Genomic DNA, 15,936 nt, shown 5'->3' on the forward strand with positions numbered 1-15,936 from the left:
CTGAATCCTCAATTGCCAGCAGGATATTAGACTAGCAATTTACACTATCTTTAATCTGATGGCTACCTGTTAAGAGCAGAACTAAAGGAAACTCACAATGTGCTCATTTCCTTTTTCCTAACCCTAGCAGATAAGGAGAGCAATGAATCATTTTCTTTATAGCAATGTTTTTAGTAGAACACAGTTATCGCAGCTCTTCTTGGTCATCCTTTTTCTAGACTAAGGAAGCTTTAATGTTCACTCCTCTCATCTCCAATTTGTCTGTGTCTTTGAAGTGTCACCCCACAAAGTGGACGCAGTGCTCCTGTGGAGGCTTTGCTGAAGGAGAATTTCCCTTCCATGTGGTGCTCCTAGTAATGCAGCTTCATAGTCGACAGAGCAAATCTTTCGTTAGGTTCTCTCTGTCAGCATAAACTTTGGGCACTTCCCCTTTTGGGGCATGGCCCACTGCACAGAGTCTGGGCTAGGCTTAAGTGGATTTAGATGCTAATTATTTAGGCACCTGAGTATTTTTAGAAAACTGATCTCTGCATATTCTGTGGAGATTATCAGTTTTCTTTATTAAGGTCATAGCAGCCATAAATATCACTGAATGGCCCTGAGGCCCTGTGGCCTTGATTATAGATAACTTGATCAGAATTCATCCTTTTTGAGACTTGGAGCAGGCAATTATGATTCAATACCAGCTCCACTTACAATGTCACTATCCTGACATGAAATCCTAGATGGTAGCGCTGCAAAGGAGAGAGGAGAGGTGCAAACTTTGCTTGATTTGCTTCTCACTTCAATGCTCTTTACATTTACACTTCCAGTGAGGTGTCAAAGATTTGGATGTTATATTTTTGGATGAAAATTGAAATAAAATACTTCAGGCAAGAAGTTAAGTCTCTGAGCCTATACCCTCAGAGGAATACTAGCAAGCCACAAAGAATCATAGAAACATATTTCACCCTGACAGGTATCCTGGGTAATTAATGTATTTATATAGTGCTAATCTGGTAAAGACCCCACCCTTGTCAGTGGAAAAATAAATAGAAAAATACTTTTTCCTTTTAAGGCCAATCATAGCAGTTTCCAGGGCACTGCAATTTACAGGAATCTGTAAACTGGCGTAGGACAGCTCCTCAGTTCTAGCTGACTCTTCCAAATTAAAACAAACTCAATTAGTAATTCCTGGGTTGTAAGTTGAAAGCACCAATATAGTTTGCCCTTCAATGCAGTAAAATGTAAAAATACCTTTATTCTGAAGTAATGAATTAGGAAACATGCTATAGTTCCCCCTAGGCAATTCCCCTAGCAAATAACTGGCAGTACTTAAAAGCTTGTCTCTGCTCAGAAGTGATATACATATTAAAATGTATACCCCAAAATCTATAATAGCTTTCACTTAAGCCACAATCCTTTCTGCTTTTTGAAATGTGCAATAAATCTCTGTGCAAATATAATACCATGCTTTCACATTTCAGCCAGTAATCTCAAAAAAAAAATTTCTCAATTAAGCTTCACAGCACCACTTTATCCCACAGTGGGGCATAAAAGGCTATTTCCATGTAAGAAATTCATGAAACGAAGTACAGGGAATTTAACTCACTGACCCTAAATCACTCTTGGTTTGTCTCATAGCAGGGAACAAGGACAGAAAGACCTATAGAGCTGGTCCTTCCTACAGCGCAGCAGCTCCCTGTTTCAGGGGCTGGTGTAAGGAAACAATTTGTTTTACTGTAATTGTGTTGCGGACAAAACTTGAATTCTTTGTGGGCTATTCAGTTAATCAGGGGAAAGTGGAAGGGTGTTTAATGCCCAGGCATCAATATTATTGGTAGCACAGTCCATCTCCAGTGGCCCAAGGGTCTGAACCACCTCGGCTGGTGTACAGTGTGATTGAATGCCACTGTGCTTTTTTTCCACCTCCAGGCTGGGGTGTTTTTTTTTTTTTTTTCCTTTTTTCTTTTTTTTGGCAGGAGGTGGGGAGGAGTTGAGGCTTTTCTCTGAAACCCTGAGAGCTGGAGGCTTATTCTTTAAAATAAATACATAAATTGCAGATTGCCATACGATCAGAAGACCCTGGGAGTTCAAGCCTTAGGAAATAGAACAACCACAAGTATTATGAGACTGACAGGATGGCAGCGGAAAAATAAGATTTGCCACCTTAACACAATGTTTTCTCCTGGGGTGAAATCCTCCTCTATTGCAGAGAAACCCACGTAAGAAGTTATGCATACTATTTCCATGTAATTATATTGTCCTATTAAGAGCAATCATGGTAAGATCTGAACAGCTCCTAATTCCCACCTCTGTCAGGAGCACACTAGTGAATGTTGCCTCAACTGTGCATGGAGCTGCATTTCAAGGTGGCAATTTAAATAGGCCCTTTTATTTAAAGTTAGCTTTTCGGTCCCTGGTATTTGTCTTAGAGAACAATTTATTTTGACCGAAAAGTTATCACAAGTTGTTGTTTGTAGCAATATACTGCTCTTTATAGCTGTTAATGCAGTGCATTTTTTAAAATGGCTTTTATGTTGCTGTTCTTCATTTCTGTGTCCCTACATACCCAAGCTTTGTTGATATTGAGGATTTTTGCATAGTAACTTTTGCTGTTTCCCCGAGATGACAGGACATCTTGTATTTTTTTTAAATCCCATTCTTCCAGGAATTTCTTTGGTTTAGCACTTCTAAATAGTGCTCATATTTTATTCTGCTTTATATTTTTATTACAATACTCTTTCCTTCTTTAATGTATATGTCAGGAAGTCTTAAATCTAAGTCTTTTTTATTAAAAAATTCATGTCTTACTCTTTCCTGATCTCACGATTTCTGCAGTGTCCTCCAAGGGTACAATTAGAGGTGAGGAGGCAGATCTGCTCCAGATCTTACGTACCACTGGACCAAATTCAGTATGACAGTGTGAAAAAGATAGTACCACTTTGGTGAGCTAAAGTAGCTATGCATTAATCCTATCTGCCAATTAAGCTCTGGTTGTGGCAGCAGTAGTCTACTGGAGCTCCCCAGTTAATCTTGCAGAAATGTCATTGACTATACTGGAAAATACCGCACAACCAGCCTTTCTCTATCTTCATTTCATTACAGCAACATCCTCCAAAATATGTCAATCCATATGTCTCTTGTCTCAGTCCTAGTCTAAAAATGATTCGTAAAAATGTAATGAAATTCAGCATTGGTCATGTGTGTTGAGGATGTGCTCTGAAAGCATTTCTGCGCTAGCAGTAGTATTTATTATTTGATAACTATAACTGTGCTGACTTTAGGCCAACTATTGTGGTACAGTTCAGGTCACATTGTACTAGGGGAGCTATAAATACGTATCAGAAATGACCATCACTGCTTAGAACAGTTGCGGATAATATCTGATGATCTGGAAACTAGCAAGGATGAGTGAAGCCCACTTGCTTCTAGCAGCACTCACCTGCAGATGTTGACTGGAAGCAGGAAAGTAAAACAACAAAGAAATATGTCTTTTATGCTGACTTAGTTTTCATTTGTTTATTAAAATAAATCAGAACTATATAACTCAGTTTTAAGTTGGACTTAATAGGCTAGTTCTCTTCAGTTAACTCTGAGTAAGCTGTAGCTCGAATTTGTTTTCAAGAAAAATCAACAAATATAACAAAACACTTCTGTTTCAAAATCCAAACATAACACTATTGTTGTAGTATATAGAACTGATCAAAGGTTTAGTAGTGCTGCTTGGAATAAATGCTGTTTCTGCAATAGTCTTCAAAGCAAATGCACTAAATGCTCCATTAACTTCTATCTATCAGGAGATGCTGTTTGAAGGGTTTGAAAGTGCAGTAATACTCATCTTCACGTTGTCGAGTTTGTGATAATGCAATGACAGGCCCTAATGAAATCTGCGGAGTGACCTTTCCTGTGCAAATTTTCATGTGAGTTATTTGACATCTTCAGTTTTGGATTGTGAAGGTTTTGGATTGTTACCCATCTGAACCAAGACAGTTAGGGAAAAATTTTAGAAAGGTCTTTCAAACTGTTTAACAGGAGGAAAGTGAAGTTGGATGCATCTTTAATGTGATCTTTAATGTGATCCTGCTTGCTGCCAAAGATCCTGAAGTGCTGCTTAGCTGAGCCTAGGGAAGCTTATGCAGCAGGACAGAGTCTCCCTTGCAACACCCCGAAGCCTTGCAGCCAGCACCCTGGCACAAAGTGTCATCTTTGAGGGCTTTCTCTTGGGGGTCCCGCTAGACAGGCTTTCGCAGCTGTGCCAGCGGCATTCCTCACTGGCTCTCTCTGAGCAGTGTTTCCTTCTCTCATGCTCATATGTACACCTACTTAAGTGAGCTTTCTGGCTTTACCTCACTCTTACTAAGATTCATAGGTTTTCTCCAAATAGATACCACTTCTCAATGCACACTAACTTTACTATTGCAATCCTCTTTTATCATTGAGTATTATTCAAACAGGGTAAATTCTGGTAACTGATGGAAAGAAAAGAATTTGTTAGACTTCCAAGGCTTGCTATAGGGCTTTTCATGTGAGTTTTCAGCACACCCTTCTCTTCCTAAACTGCAATCCTCCTTCTAACATCCAGCCTTCCATTTCAGTTTCCTGTTACAAGGCTCTTCTGACTAACACCTGAATAATCTCATTTAACCCAATGATGTTCAACTCAATGGTTCCCATCGTGTGTTTATGTGAACCAACCATGGTAGAGAGCAGTGATCATCAGGGAAAAGTGAGGTGCCTGAGCACACCAAACAGCAGCTGCATTTCCAAAGAAAACCCTGTTTTACTGACAACAGTGAAGAGATAGAGACAAATGCAGGTGTGAACTGATGCATGAACAAGATTGTCAAGAATTTCTCATTTCCAGTCACTTTTTCCAGAACACCTGCTGTTGATGCAAATAATCTCTTACTCTTTGATCTGCTCTTTTTTTTTTTATTGCTTTTTCTTTGTCACACAATTAGTGCGAGCTGTTCGTGTCCTTTTATGGCCACCATATGCTGGAAACGTGAACTCCGCAGGGAGAATCAGTCAGCGCAGCACAAGCTGTTGCAGTGTCTGAATGAAGCTGCTGGAGGTCTGCCAGGGGAGGCTGCTTGGGACCCATCCTTCTGTATCTGTGCTCGTCTCCCAGGCCCTACCATATTGCCGATAGCTCTTGTGATCAGGGGAGACGTTCAGGCACACAAGCAAGAAGGTAGTTCATGTAATCCCCACAAGTTTACAAGAAATGAGAGGCTGAGCTAGGATCTGACTATCTGTGAAGGACTCCAGGGAGAAATTTTCTGAGATAATGTGCTGCTTTGTCCAGTCATTTTCTGATGTCCAACTCAAAAATATAAACACTCTTGTGACCAGAAATTCTTTTCAGTCTCTGAGATTTGTTGCTAGCAGATCTTTATTTTCTCTGAGGTTTGTATTAATTAAAAAAATAACAGGCAAATGATCCAGAAAACAAAATAAATGCATGTTATTTTGACAAGAAGCCCAGTTAATTCCCAAATGCTATGTTTTTGGTACATATTCTGTCCCCAAAATTTGTGATTTTGTGTATTTGGGAAGTGTAATTATCTGCCAGCTATCTGCTCTGTTTTCAAGCAGTAGTTCCCCTCCAGGTGATTTCAGCTTAACTCTGCACAGCCACAACTGTCTGAATGAGAGTCCTGAATTTCTTCAGGTAGATGGGACTGCAGTTCTGCTCTCCCAAGGGCTGCACACAGTCTGGGTGTAATGCCTTAGATGTAAGGCTTGAAAAACATGCAGGTGGAGCACTAGGCTGATGATTTCTGGTTGTCAGATCCCTTAGCATGACTATTCTTTAAGAGAAGTGCTGATGAATCAAGGGTAACCTAATTTGGCAGTCTAGTAGCGGTGTTGACAGTGCTACAGTCAGTGGGTTTTGCTTAGAGATGCTATTATTTTTGGTTTGATTATTGGCATAGAGGGCTATTAGCATGGCTTGGAGGGTCTGGTTCCTGTGGTATAAAAATGTGTTGCGTAAAACACAATTGTATAAAAAGAAAGAGTTCCCTTGATTTTGAGTGTGAAGGACAGTGTTTGCCCTACGAATATGAGCTTGGTGAAAATAGAACAGATCTATCCATCTCCTAGCTAAAAGCATTTATGATGTATCTGCAGGGATACCTCATCCCTCAAAAAGGCCACAGTATAGGAGTGCAGCTAAGCTAAGAAGATTTGAATCTCTTCCACTCCCTAGTGAAGAACTCGCAACAAGAAATGGTGCCTTAGAAGTAAGGTGAAATCAAGGCAACATTGTTAAAGCTCAAAGGGCAGGCTCACCGACATCTTGGACATCTGGAGCTGCATCCTTAGCAAATGACAGCAACTGGGTCAGCTTTTGAGAGAGTGTCAAGAAGGCAGAAGGGAAAACCACAAAGGTAAACCCACAGCAGCATGTGGATGTATCGCATCTTATATCATCACACCCAGGTGGACTCTGACTGAGCTCAGGGAAATATCAGACCGCTTATGTTCTAGCTTGCTTTTCTAAAGGGAACGGAGACAGAAGAACAAGCGAGTGGTCATGGAGTGTCCAAGATAATTAACCTGGCTCTGCAGTCCAGAAAGGTATGTAAAACTGCACCCGTCTTTGAACTAAATAAGTACAAGCCATGGGGAAGAAAAATTATCTGAAGATTGCCTCTCCTTTGGCAAGGTGATACTCACTAGAAAGGGGATATATGAATAATAACGAAGCTGGGAAGGGAGTATATGGCATATAGCCTGAAAGAAAGTTCTAGTTAGCTCTCCTAAGAGACACCACAAAGTCCTTTGTGGAGTCAATGGGCAGATCTGTAAACTAAGCCAAATCTGTGCTGCCTCCACACCAAGAGTTCCTGATAATTTATTGGTCAGAGCTGTAGTGTGTCAGAGAGAGATTGGTTGCTGACCGTCATGAGGCATCTTTTTCCAAGGCAAAGACTTGCCATTACTGTTGTTATCAAGTCAGAGATGTGGATAAGTTATTAGTAGCTCCTGTGGGCCTGATGCTTTGTGCCAAATGCCACAAGACCATGGCTGTCTCCAGAAAGGAGCCAGCAAGCAGAAGGTCCCCCTGAACAGAGGAGCGTGACGAAGGCATTGGCCACCCCTAATAGCTAACAAAGGGGTGATGAGTGTACAGTACGGTGTAGACATCATATTGAATGACAGTATCATAAAAGAGCAAATAAACTCAGTTTTCTCTAGTTAGCCAAAGTGCAGGTAGACAGAAAAAGACAACAAAATTGTTCAAATCCTCCCCCCACCCCCACACCTTTTTTCTCATGGCAAAATGTATCTGTGTATACCTAGGAAATACTGAGAGAATGTCCCAGGTCCACCAAAAATATCTCTATTTCTGTGCAACAAGGAATGAAAATTCCTCTTTTCTTACGGCTTCAGGGTGAATGCTGCTCCAAAACACACGAGGGAGGACGTACATCTTCCCGTTTAGGCTGGCCACAGACTGAACTGCGAATGCCATTTGCACTGAAGACAAGACTCACTCTGTTGCAGCATGATCGAGCAGGCAACTTGAGGATGGACCATGTTTCCCTTCTTCACACTCTTGCAAACAGGTAATAAGAGAGTTTTCAGCGTGGTCTTCTCGGGTAGGAAGATATTTTCCCTCCACAGGAAGAATTCCTGGGGAATTGCATGGATGACACTTGTTCCTTCTTTTTTTTTTTCTTTTAAACATTGTTATTTCTGTGCCTTTAAGGTGCACAGCACTGTGAATTGCATTTATTTTGAGATGTGGAGACTAAGTTTTGTGTGAATATCAGTTGTGGAACCTGAATCCTTATTAGCAAGACTCAAATCCCATTAGTATTGCATTTTGAATAAAATATGCAAAATTAATTATATATATTTGCAGGGCAAAGGAGAAACAAATTAGTGCATGGAAAAAGAGAATTTTATGTAGGAAAGCATGGCCTGAAGTGTGTATATGAGAGTTGGGAAGTTACGCATAATGAATAGGGAAGCGTGCTATTGAATTTGAGTATTTTCTGTAGGCGGATGATGGAAATTGCAGAGAACTGATGTGTAAATAATGCACATACATTTTGTAACTCCGACCCATTGCTTCTAAAATAGACTATACCAGAAAGAGCCTAACAACAATGCTCAAAATATGTCTCTAAGCCACAAGAATATATACATCTCCCAGTAGCCATTAAAAAGGCACACTGACAATTTGGGAATTTTATTCTGATGATTCTTTCTCCCCTTCTGTCCTCACTTTTTTTTGTGTGTGTGACTATATGGATGGGGGCTTCTGACGCATGACTTGTTTAAATACTGAACTTCAGTTGCCAAAGGGTAAATTCACATAAAGTGTGTGCCCTCTTTGTGTACTAATGAAAACAAGTGCATACACAGTCTAATTTGTTTATAAAATCTCAGAGGGACAGACATGTGCTGTGCATGAATCTAAAAGAACATCTGGCTCAAGCAAGACCCTGTAGATTGGAAGTACTAATTAATGTTTTTCTAAAGGCTATATTTCATATTGCAGTTCGCCCCAGTACTAGGAAAGAAAGATGTTCACAGCAAGACAAGGATTGCAAGTATTTGTATGCTACTGAAATCTTCAGTCAAAAGCACCACAAATGTACTCTAATCTCTCTTCCTCTGCTTTCATATTCCTAAATGGCTCTTTGTGATAGAACACAGTATTTGTTTTAGGGGCAAAATGACTGTAAATTGAGGAAGGCAATAGACAACTAGTTTTTCCCTGTGCCAATATCCTGTTTAACATCCTTCTACTCTGGTAAATCGAATGGTCTTGCGGGTGAAGGAAACCTCATCTAACCCTGCTCACCAGCAGCATGGAAGACTCATGCCATACAGGAGTGTACAAGATCTGTGCAAAGGAGAGACACACATTCGGGAGTCTTTCATCGGACCCCCTCATCCCCAGTATGTTGTTAAGTTATTGTAAGCAAGTCTGGTGAAAACCAGAGAAAGTAACTACCTTGTATGCTATTCCAATAACAGAGGACTAGAAAACCTTCTCTGTCCTGTCCTTGGTCTCCACAGATTAGCTTGGGGAACTTAGCTGAAAATCTGGGTTTTCTTTCAGTGAACAACAACATTCTGGTCTTATTTCTGCCTCCAGCCTCCAAGACAGCATGACTCCTGCCATCCTGTCAAGGCTCTCCCAAACCACTAGCCATTCCTGAAATTGTTAACAAAATGGCGCTGTGACTTTGGTAGCCTCTGTTAGGCTTTTTGTTGCCTTGCTGGCAAAGGGTGTGGAGTACCCATCTCCGCCCTCAAATCTTTTCCCAGTTGAAAGAACTCCAACAGACTTTCTCTTACGGCGTGTTAATAAGACCTGTGGAAGGTCTTTCCACAGTACAGGCTGCGAAGCTCTGTCCCTCTCTGAAAAGCTGTCTAACACAATTGATAAAGGAATTAAATCTCATGTTTGGAGGTGATGTAAGTTTTGCTCTGGATACGGCAATCCAGCTCCTGTCCAGTGCACTTAGAATGGATAAACAAGTTGTCAAACATAACTTTACTAGTGAAAATAACTTTGTGTGGGTGACAGAATGAGGATAAATACATTTAATATGAAATCTTGTTATTTATGGATGCATAGGCTGTATTTCTCATACATGATAGAAATTCTAAAGCATTTTTAAGGTTTTTATAGCTCCAGTTCTGCTCAAAAAACGATTCACCAGACTGTAGGAACTGCCTCACCACCCTGCTAGTGGCTTAATGCAAAACAGGCAGTTGCTGAAGGCAGAAGCCTGACAGGGACAGCAAAAAAAAACCCTACAAGAGGCAGCCTTTGCCTACAAGAACTGGAATTGCTGCTGTTACTGAGGATTTTAGTTGTGTGGGGTAGGGGCTACTGCTGTTGAGGGGGAGCAGGAGGGAGTTTCTCCCAGCAGCAGCAACGACCTCTGCTCTTGTTCTGCAGCGGAAGCGGGAGCCTGCATCACCAGGCCTCATGAACTGTGTCTGAGAAATATTAACGGCTAAGAAAGACAAGTTCAGCTTTGTCTATGCTGTTACAAAGCCTTGCGTTGGCTTTGTCCCATCCTGACCTGTGTGAAGTCAAACCTCTGTGCAGGGTATGTGCCCGCATATGTAACCACTGTGGTCTCATCTCAGCTGTGTTTTTCCTGTGGCTAAGCTGGTATTTGCAGTCTTCTGTCCTAATGTGACAATGATAGCTGCACAATGTTGTGCTGAAACAGGCCTTCTCTCAATGAAAATATGACAAAAGGAAAAGAGCTCTCAATGATACTGAAGCTGTAATTCATATCTAATGTGAATTCCACTATATGAAACAAAAGCTCAGCACCGCCGCAGGGCTCTTGCATGATTAGTATGCCTTGTGACTAACACAAACAAGTATTCAAGAGTGATTCTTTCCTTGCAAAGCAATCTCACGTTGTATTTACTGTTCACTTTTGGGGGTAGCTTGGTGACACACTTTAAGCATAAGAATGCTAAACTAGATTTAGTCATGCATACTTGAGTCACAGGCTGGTGTTACTTAATTTAGTACAGGCCATTAAATATTTTTACCTCTGTATTAGGGTCAGGACAGGAGAACTAATCAAGTGAGAATCAGCAAGGCTTTATTTGTCATACAAAGTACTTCAAGCTAATCTTCTGCAGTCAAACTTACTTCCCATCACATGTGACTGATACAGAATACACAGGGGTCAAATTCTTCATGTACATACACATATACTTCCTTGTGAATTTGGTGGGACTAGGGTGCATGTGTGCAAGTGCAATATCAAGTGTTGTCTAGGCAAAAGCAAAGCCTTTCAAGGTGAGAATGAAGATATTCTAGGCGAAGGCCAGAGCAAAGACACAAAACCCCATCCCAGGCTAATCTGAAAATGTTTCGTCAGTGCAGATACACCATGGATGCATTGCAGTGGTGTAAAATAGTGCTTGCTTCAGTGTGGCCACCTCAATGCAGGATATGTTCATTAAGGGTTCACAGCACAAGGTTTATTAGTGTATTAATATATAGTTACACTGGTGGAAACATCCTTGCTACCCAGAGGCTTAATCTATTTTGCCTCTTTAGTATTCAGCTTGTTAAACATGTACAGCACTAAATAAATTGGTGCAACTTAAAATATTTATCAGATGCCTCCTTGCATGTTTAAGCAGCAAGCAGGCAGCCAGCCCTAAACATCAACATTTTTTACCATTGCTTCAGGATAATCTATGTTTCTCCTTTTCTCCTCAAAGGCTCAACAACGTGGTCCCCTTGGTGGAACGGAGCTGGGAGAAGCTGCACAGAGTGGTGGCTGAGGGTGGGTGAGTGCCAGGTCCTGCCGGTTGAGTAGGCTGGACCAGAGCCTGAGACCCCCGTCAGGGCCAAAATGCAAATAATTCCCTGTAAAAGCAGCGTGTTTCCCTCCGACAGGCTGCAGGGCTGGCCCTCGGTGCAGCCATTTCAGACTGTTACCAAGTTCTGTTCACGCTACTGAGCAGACATTTCGGCACTTGCTGTTTTTTGGAACACGTTTTGATTACTTCTGTGATTCCAAATCTTGCTGTAGCTTGAAGTGGTTGTAATATTATATCCTTCTACCACAAACATGCTTTAAAAAAATGTTCTGCATCACTGCAGCAAAGTTCAAAAGGAAAAAAGAAGTCAACTGTTTTAATCTGACCTACAAAAACATAACAACAACTATTAACAAAGATTCATCCCACAGCCCATTTCCACTCGTGCCTATGGTACATTTTAATGGCGCAGTATTGTGCCAGGTACACACAGAGTGCTGTAATTGGAATCTGTTTCCAGCTGTGTCTCACACAGTGCTGGGGCCGTGCAAACACAAAACATGTTCCCTGCTGCAGAAAGCTGGAAAAGGAAATCAAAACAAAAGGTCCTGACAAAACAGCAGCCAGCACACTGCAGCTCTAGAGTCTGATCTCAGAGGTATAAATCCTATGGTGACTCCACTGAATTCACTAGCGTTACTTTCTGAACTCCCTGTTCAAACTAGCATGAGTGACGATAGGACAGCTACACAATATTTTGCACTTCAATAGCATCTTCCCCCTGAGGAGCTATGCACTTCAATCGCATCCTCATCTCCCTTTCATAGATGAGGAAATAGATGAAAAGTCAGAATAACTTTCTATCATATGTATTAAAAGTCTGTGCCAAATCAACAAAGAAATCAAACTCTGGCTCCTACTTTTCTGCTATGACTATAAAACCATGCTTATCCCTCCTCCACATGCACTCAAGAAAACAGATTGGCATGTCGGTCCTTTAATTGTGCTCAACGTGGAAGTTAGAGATCAATGGCTCAGCGACAATTTGCCAGCATTTCACGTGGGGCCTTTTTGGACCCCCTCTATGCCATACCATCCTCAGTGACACAGGTGAGGGACTGCAGGGTTTGCTTATAAAATACCCACCCTAAACCAAGTCGAGAGATGCAGCAACACTTTGGAGACAGCACAATTCAAAATACTGTTGATAAATGAGGAAAGTCCTAAAGCAAATGTATGGGAAAAGGAGGAAAAATCAAACATGAATAAAAAAACATGGAATAAGTGTCTGGACTGCAGTACTGCTTACAGATGCTGGAATTTGCCAGAAACCCTATATACCCTGTATGAATGAACGATGGGATGCTCTTACTGAAAAGGCAGATTCAGCAGTACATTAATAAGAATATTATATCTATGGTATGGGAAGTCATTAGATTATTTTCCTCAGGAAGGTTTCATCAGTAAGTGACATATAAGTAGGGGAACTGCCTTTTTAAAAGGATATATGTAAATTGGAGAGAGGTTAGAATACAGAAATGAAAATGATAGAAAAATGAAAATGTTAGAAAACATGCCTCTCAGAATATCTTTGAAAGAACTGGGTTTTGATCCAGAAAACAGGAGACTGAGGGAAGGACATGATGATAACAGTCTCCCAGTATTTTGAACAACGTTATAAAAACAACGACGATCAATTATTCTCCATGTCCACTGGGGGTAGGATGAGAAGAACTGAACCTAATTTGCAGCAAAGAAGATTTAGGTTAGATATTAGGAAAACTTTCTAATTAGGAGCATAATTAAGCATTAGACCAGGCTGCCTAAGGGACATAGGGAATCTGCCTTCTCTGGAGGTCCTGGCACGCAGGTTGCACAAGTGCCTAGGGACGTGGCAGGCACACTTTCCTTGCAGATGGGCTTGGAATCGAGGATCCTTCCCACCCGGTTTCTATGACTACATGGGATTTCTGAAGTTCTGCGATTCAGTGACCAAACAAAATGTAATATTCCTGACGCTGTTATCTATATTACAATCACCTGCTCTTCGTAGCAACTTCTAGAAGTGAAAGACAGAGGCTAAAAGTTTGTTCCAACTGGTTAAGAAACTCAGTTGATAAGACTGAATAAAACTGTTCCAGAGAAAATTTTTGGTCACAAATTAGTCCAAAATGACTTCATATGCCGATCAAAGCACTGTTAAATCTGGGCTAAACCTTTTCCTGCCCACTGAGAAGAACTGACGTTCTGTGGATTTGAAATACAGCAACTGAGGCAGTCTGGATACAAAGGTTAACCTAGACAGATTAATATGAGCTCATATAAATCTCTTAATGCTATGCCAAATGCTAATAGTGACTGACATTATAGGGTTTCCTGGAACTGTTTGCAATAAAAAGCCTGTTTATCTAATATGAAGGGCAAAAATTCCTTAACTACCAGGCAATTTAACCAATTATGATCTTATTTAATAGACAAATCATTCCTAAACACAGCATACATCTGCCTCATTTCCCAAGACACTGTACTGTACTGTACAGTGCTTTCCAAACAGGACTCCAGAGGCACTTCAGAAATATATGCTGACAACAGCCTGTGAAAAGGGCAAGTTTTATTATACCTGTTTTGTAAACTGGTAAAATGAACTGTAGCAAGCAACGTGTTTTTCTTGAGGTTAGAGAGAGAGGGGCAGATCCACAGAGAGATGTCTTAGCTTCATGACGGCTGTCCCCTCGTCCTTTGTTCAAGCCTTGAGACACAGCTCCTGGTTAAGCGGCAAATGATAGTCCCTGCTCTTCAGCGCACAAATGTTTGGTGGAGATCCGCTGGAAGCCATTCGTCTGTGCCTTTCTATTTCTTTTTAGCGAAAGAACAAACGTGAGGCCACTGTGCACCTAGCAAAGGAATCGCTAGAATTTTGAGAACCTCGGGGAGCTGAGCCGCTTCCCTGAGAGTAATCTCAGCTCACAAACAGAACAGCAGTCCCTGCTATACTGCAGATCCTGCTTCAGCAGCAAAAATGCTATAGATTTTCTCACCCTCTAAAATTGGTGTGAAAATAGATGCTTAAAATCTTAAAGCATCCAATTATCATAATACTACCTCAGTCCTCTGTCACAGAAGATCCTCAATGTTAAGAGAGAAAATGGGCTTCTCAATCAAAATTGAAAGACAACATATTTAATCTACGGTTCTTTGGATGCTGCAATATAAGTGACTGCAGAAAATACATACTGGAATGGTTCTAATATGCACAAACTTGTGGTGGAAGTTCAACTGGAAGGATTTTTCAAGTTTATGTGGTGTGCTATGTCACTAAGTACAAACTAATAACATTTGACGTACACCAGAATTCAGGTTTGGCTGACAGCTACACACACATGTATCTCCTCTGGTTGGGTTCAGTGTAAACTTCATTCCCATCCCAGGACAGATTTTGTTTCCTAGCCTTTCTGGGAATTCTCACAGATTTCACACAGACAGGAAATATTTTTCATGTGATCTCTCTGCTCTTGGTTTGGCAATTCTTGGGTGGAATTACTATACACACTTTTTTATAATGTTTTACTGGGTTTTTTGCTCAGTGTATACAGATATTTTGCAAGCTACTTAAATCAAATTATAAAACCAGCCAGTAATGTGCATGTTTGGTAATATGAAACAGCTGCTAAAGAAAGCTCAACATACATCTGATGTGCACTTTCCCATTGCATACTGTACCAACCCTCATATAGTTCATAGAATATATAAACTGCTAGATATCACTATAGTTTATTGTGGATTACTTTTCACAGGATGATTGCTTCTACAGCTGAAGCATGATTTGGGAATTTATTTCTTTTACTTACTACAATAGCAGAGGGTAAATACTACAAATCCACAAAAGCAAATATTTAAGGCTTTAGAGAGGCAAACACTAGGATGAGCAAGGTGCAACAGAAACTGAGATCTGGTAGCCGTGAAAGAGCCTTCCAAAAATATGGTGAAAAAATCCTATCATTTGGACTTGTAAAATTAAATTGGACAAAACAGCGCAGATCCAGTCTGTGGGAATAATCTGTCTGGCAGGTAGATGGCTTTGGTTATCCTGTAAAACTCTTCTCTGTTTTTCTTCGCAGATAGTAGAATAAAACACAGAGGAGTTAAACGGACAGCACAGCTAGTGAGAGGGCAGATGGGTAAAATAAAATGCAGGAGTTAAATGAATTGTCCAGTTAGAGAGAGGAGTGGGAATGGGAGTTTGCAGCCTAAGCTCAGTCTATTAGACCTCCGGCTCTTCAAATGTCTGTAATTCAGCGTCCAGGGAATTAAAGAGCAGCAAGACTGCCACGATAGAAGTCAGCTTCAGATTTATAGATGAAGTATTAGTGCAACAAACAACTGCTTCCAGGTCTGTCAAAAGACCTGTTCTACCTCAGCTGTGTGGGATTTGCAGGCTTTATATACTGAAGAGTATATAGCTACCTTCTAGCTGGCATTCTTACTGTTAGTAACGCTCCCTCTTCCCCGTCTTTTGTCTGCTGCGTCCTCTTTGTACCACGGCCTCTCCCAAGCATGGACTCTCCTTTTCGACAGTGTAGGCTTGATGCAGTGAGAGCCAACAATATTCAATCACAGGTGCTATTTTAATCAAGTGACCAGGCAATACCAATGGTATTGGGTGCTAAGACATATTCTTTA

The sequence above is a fragment of the Dromaius novaehollandiae genome, chromosome 4 (assembly GCF_036370855.1).
Source record: "Dromaius novaehollandiae isolate bDroNov1 chromosome 4, bDroNov1.hap1, whole genome shotgun sequence".
Taxonomy (NCBI): domain Eukaryota; kingdom Metazoa; phylum Chordata; class Aves; order Casuariiformes; family Dromaiidae; genus Dromaius; species Dromaius novaehollandiae.